The sequence below is a fragment of the Macaca nemestrina genome, chromosome 12, assembly GCF_043159975.1.
Source record: "Macaca nemestrina isolate mMacNem1 chromosome 12, mMacNem.hap1, whole genome shotgun sequence".
In the NCBI taxonomy this organism is placed as follows: domain Eukaryota; kingdom Metazoa; phylum Chordata; class Mammalia; order Primates; family Cercopithecidae; genus Macaca; species Macaca nemestrina.
The window spans coordinates 60,133,934-60,139,933 of NC_092136.1; positions in this window are offsets into that span (position 1 = coordinate 60,133,934).

Sequence of the window (6,000 nt, forward strand, 5' to 3'; positions counted from 1 at the left end):
TTGTCAGAAATAGTTCTTATTATTTTGAGATGCATTCCATCAACACCTAGTTTATTGACTGTTTTTAGCATGAAGGGTTGTTGAATTTTATTGAAGGCCTTTTCTGCATCTATTGACATACTCATGTGGTTTTTGTCATTGGTTCTGTTTATGTGATGGATTGTGTTTATTAATTTGCGTATGTTGAACCAGCCTTGCATCCCAGAAATGAAGCTGAATTGATCGTGGTGGAGAAGGTTTTTGATTGCTGCTGGATTCAGTTTGCCAGTATTTTTATTTTATTTTATTTTATTTTTCATTATTATACTTTAAGATATAGGGTACATGTGCACAACGTGCGGATTTGTTACATATGTATACATGTGCCATGTTGGTGTGCTGTACCCATTAACTCGTCATTTACATTAGGTATATCTCCTAATGCTATCCCTACGCCCTGTCCCCTCCCCACAATAGGCCCCAGTGTGTGATGTTCCCCTTCCTGTGTCCAGGTGATCTCATTGTTCAATTCCCACCTATGAGTGAGAACATACAGTGTTTGGTTTTCTGTTCTTGTGATAGTTTGCTGAGAATGATGGTTTCCAGCTACATCCATGTCCCTACAAAGTACACAAATTCATCCTTTTTTCTGGCTGCATAGTATTCCATGGTGTATATGTGCCACATTTTCTTAATCCAATCTGTCACTGATGGACATTTGGGTTGATTCCAAGTCTTTGCTATTGTGAATAGTGCCGCAATAAACATATGTGTGCATGTGTCTTTATAGCAGAATGATTTATAATCCTTTGGGTCTATCCCCAGTAATGGGATGGCTGGGTCAAATGGTATTTCTAGTTCTAGATCCTTGAGGAATCCCCACACTGTCTTCCAAAATGGTTGAAGTAGTTTACAGTCCCACCAACAGTGTAAAAGTGTTCCTATTTCTCCATATCCTCTCCAGCACCTGTTGTTTCCTGACTTTTTAATGATTGCCATTCTAACTGGTGTGAGATGGTATCTCATTGTGGTTTTGATATGCATTTCTCTGATGACGAGGGATGATGAGCATTTTTTCATGTGTCTGTTGGCTGTATGATGTCTTCTTTTGAGAAGTGTGTCTTCATATTCTTTGCCCACTTTTTGATGGGGTTGTTTGTTTTTTACTTGTAAATTTGATTGAGTTTTTTGTAGGTTCCGGATATTAGCCCTTTGTCAGATGAGTAGATTGCAAAAATTTTCTCCCAATCTGATGGTAGTTTCTTTTGCTGTGCAGAAGCTCTTTAGTTTAATTAGATACTGTTTGTCAATTTTGGCTTTTGTTGCCATTGCTTTTGGTGTTTTAGACATGAAGTCCTTGCCCATGCCTAGGTCCTGAATGGTATTACCTAGGTTTTCTTCTAGGAGTTTTATGGTATTAGGTCTAACATTTAATCCATCTTGAATTAATTTTCACATAAAGAGTAAGGAAAGGATCCAGTTTCAGCTTTCTACTTATGGCTAGCCAATTTTCCCAGCACCATTTATTAAATAGGGAATCCTTTCCCCATTTCTTGTTTTTGTCAGGTTTGTCAAAGATCAGATGACTGTAGATGTGTGGTATTATTTCTGAAGACTCTGTTCTGTTCCATTGGTCTATATCTCTGTTTTGGTATCAGTACCATGCTGTTTTGGTTACTGTAGCCTTGTAGTATAGTTTGAAGTCAGGTAGCATGATGCCTCCAGCTTTGTTCTTTTGGCTTAGGGCTTTCTTGGCAATGCAGGCTCTTTTTTGGTTCCATATGAACTTCAAAGTAGTTTTTTCCAATTCTGTGAAGAAAGTCATTGGTAGCTTAATGGGGATGGCATTGAATCTATAAATAACCTTGGGCAGTATGGCCATTTTCACGATATTGATTCTTCCTATCCATGAGCATGGTATATTCTTCCATTTGTTTGTGTCCTCTTTTATTTCATTGAGCAGTGGTTTGTAGTTCTCCTTGAAGAGGTCCTTTACATCCCTTGTAAGTTGGATTCCTAGGTATTTTATTCTCTTTGAAGCAATTGTGAATGGGAGTTCATTCATGATTTGGCTCTCTGTTTGCCTGTTACTGGTGTATAAGTATGCTTGTGATTTTTGCACATTGATTTTGTATCCTGAGACTTTGCTGAAGTTGCTTATCAGCTTAAGGAGATTTTGGGCTGAGATGATGGGGTTTTCTAAATATACAATCTTGTCATCTGCAAACAGGGACAATTTGACTTCTTCTTTTCCTAACTGAATACCCTTTATTTCTTTCTCTTGCCTGATTGCCCTAGCCAGAACTTCCAATACTATGTTGAATAGGAGTGGTGAAAGAGGGCATCCCTGTCTTGTGCCAATTTTCAAAGGGAAAGCTTCCCGTTTTTGCCCATTCAGTACAATATTGGCTGTGGGTTTGTCATAAATAGCTCTTATGATTTTGAGATACGTTGCATCAATACCGAATTTATTGAGAGTTTTTATCATGAAGGGCTGTTGAATTTTGTCGAAAACCTTTTCTGCATCTATTGAGATAATCATGTGGTTTTTGTCTTTGGTTCTGTTTATATGCTGGATTATGTTTATTGATTTGCATATGTTGAACCAGTCTTGCATCCCAGGGATGAAACCCATTTGATCATGGTGGGTAAGCTTTTTGATGTGCTGCTGGATTTGGTTTGCCAGTATTTTATTGAGGATTTTTGCATCGATGTTCATCAGGGATATTGGTCTGAACTTCTCTTTTTTTGTTGTGTCTCTGCCAGGCTTTGGTATCAGGATGATGTTGGCCTCATAAAATGAGTTAGGGAGGATTCCCTCTTTTTCTATTGATTGGAATAGTTTCAGAAGGAATGGTACCAGCTCCTCCTTGCACCTCTGGTAGAATTCAGCTGTGAATCCGTCTGGTCCTGTACTTTTATTGGTTGGTAGACTATTAATTATTGCCTCAATTTCAGAGCCTGCTATTGGTCTATTCAGGGATTCAACTTCTTCCTTGTTTAGTCTTGGGAGAGTGTAACTGTCCAGGAAATTATCCATTTCTTCTAGCTTCTCTAGTTTATTTGCATAGAGGTGTTTATAGTATTCTCTGATGGTAGTTTGTATTTCTGTGGGGTCGGTGTTGATATCCCCTTTATTATTTTTTATTGCATCTATTTGATTCTTCTCTCTTTTCTTCCTTTTTAGTCTTGCTAGTGATCTATCAATTTTGTTGATCTTTTCAAAAAACCAGCTCCTGGATTCATTGATTTTTTAGAGAGTTTTTTCTGTCTCTATCTCCTTCAGTTTTGCTCTGATCTTAGTTATTTCTTGCCTTCTACTAGCTTTTGAATGTGTTTGCTCTTGCTTCTTTAGTTCTTTTAATTGTGATGCTAGGGTGTCAATTTTAGATATTTCCTGCTTTCTCTTGTGGGCATTTAGTGCTATAAATTTCCCTCTACACACTGCTTTAAATGTGTTCCAGAGATTCTGGTATGTTGTATCTTTGTTCTCACTGGTTTCAAAGAACATCTTTATTTCTGCCTTCATTTCGTTATGTACCCAGTAGTCATTCAGGAGCAGGTTGTTCAGTTTCCATGTAGTTGAGCGATTTTGATTAAGTTTCTTAGTCCTGAGTTCTAGTTTGATTGCACTGTGGTCTGAGAGATAGTTTGTTATAATTTCTGTTCTTTTACATTTGCTGAGGAGTGCTTTACTTCCATCTATGTGGTCAATTTTGGAATAAGTGCAATGTGGTGCTGAGAAGAATGTATATTCTGTTGATTTGGGGAGGAGAGTTCTGTAGATGTCTATTAGGTCCACTTTGTGCAGAGTTGAGTTCACGTCCTGGATATCCTTGTTAACTTTCTGTCTCATTGATCTCTCTAACGTTGACAGTGGGGTGTTGAAGTCTCCCATTATTATTGTATGGGAATCTAAGTCTCTTTGTAAGTCTCTAAGGACTTGCTTTATGAATCTGGGGTGTAATGGTAAGCACTCTGGACTCTGAAAGTTTCTTTCTTTGAAATAACTGACCACAACTGTACTGAAGGGAGGTTCAATGCTTACTTTTTTATAATTCTTATTAATGGGGACAGATAATATTTACAAAGTACCATATATCAGGCACTATGATTAGTATTATTCATGTTATATCATTTAATAAATGCAATTAACATGAGATAGATGCTAAGTTTATGACTGTTTTCCAGGGGAAGAAATAGGTGCACAAAGACATAACAGCAGCTTGACAAATGCTTCACATACAGCAAGTAGTGAAACAAAACTTGAACCCAGGAAGTATAATTCCAGTGTCAAGGTATTAACTACCACTTCACCCTCATTTATGAAAGTATGAAACAATGTAGTTCGTCTTTGTTAAATAAGCTCAATATTTATTACATGAAATATCCATCACACATCTTTAATTGCTATTTCAATCAGAATTCTTACTTTCAAGCAACCAAACATAATTCTAGATGTTTTAAGCAAAGGAGAAATTTTGAAAAGATGACAGATACCTCAGGGAATCACTAGGAAAGCAAAAATAATAAAAGAAAAGAAAAAAAAATACAAACCAGGTAATACCCAGGACCTCTGTAAAATTAATCCAGAGAAGTAATTCTGTGCTCAAGTGTTATTGCAACCACTGCTGAACTTCAGATGACATAGTTTACACAAATAGCTCTTTTGTGTTTATTTCAGATGGTTTTCAGTGATCAAATAACTATATATGATATAATAGTGACCATTGTGGAAAATCATTTTGTTTTAAAATTTTATTATAATTATTATAATTATTATTATTATACTTTAAGTTCTAGGGTACATGTGCATAACGTGCAGGTTTGTTACATATGTATACTTGTGCCATGTTGGTGTGTTGCAATCCCTTCCCCCTCCCCCCTCCCCATGATAGGCCCCGGTGTGTGATGTTCCCCTTCCTGAGTCCAAGTGATCTCGTTGTTCAGTTCCCACCTATGAGTGAGAACATGTGGTGTTTGGTTTTCTGTTCTTGTGATAGTTTGCTGAGAATGATGGTTTCCAGCTGCATCCATGTCCCTACAAAGGACACAAACTCATCCTTTTTTATGGCTGCATAGTATTCCATGGTGTATATGTGCCACATTTTCTTACTCCAGTCTGTCACTGATGGACATTTGGGTTGATTCAAAGTCTTTAGTAGTTAATAGTTAATACACATGATTCAGTTATAACTTTAGTAATTTTTGAGGATTTATGTCTTCAGAAACTTCTCTAAAGTTCAATTTACAGTTAAAAGCATCATAAAAGCCATGCTAAGTGAACATTTTATAGTGTATTTTAATATAGTAGACATTATATTAGCAATATGTTTCAATAGAATAATCAATGAAAATAATTTTTATCTCCTTTGGCTACACCCTCACAGACACACCCAGGAACAACACTTTGCATCCTTCGATCAAATCAAGTTGATATGTTTGCCTGTGTGCCCACCCAAATCCCATCTTGAATTGTACTCCTGTAATTTCCACATGTTGTGGGAGAGACCTGGCGGGAGATAATTTGAATCATGGGGGTGGTTTTCCCTATACTGTTCTCATGGTAGTGAATAAGTCTCACGAGATCTGATGGTTTTATCACGGGTTTCTTCTTTTGTATCTTACTCATTTTCTCTTGCCACTGCCATGTAAGAAGTGCCTTTCACCTCCCGCCATGATTCTGAGGCCTCCCCAGCCATGTGGAACCATAAGTCCCATTAAACCTCTTTTTCTCCCAGTCTCAGTATGTCTTCATCAGCAGCATTAAAATTGACTAATGCAGTAAATTGGTACCAGTAGAGTGGGGTGTTCCTTAAAAGATACCCAAAAATGTGAAAGTGACTTTGGAACTGGGTAACAGTCAGAGTTTGGAACAGTTTGGAAGGCTTAGAAGAAGATAGAAAAATGTGGGAAAGTTTGGAACTTCCTAGAGACTTGTTGAATGGCTTTAACCAAAAGCCTGAAAGCAATATGGACTACAAGGTCCAGGCTGAAGTGCTCTTGGATGGAGATGAGGAA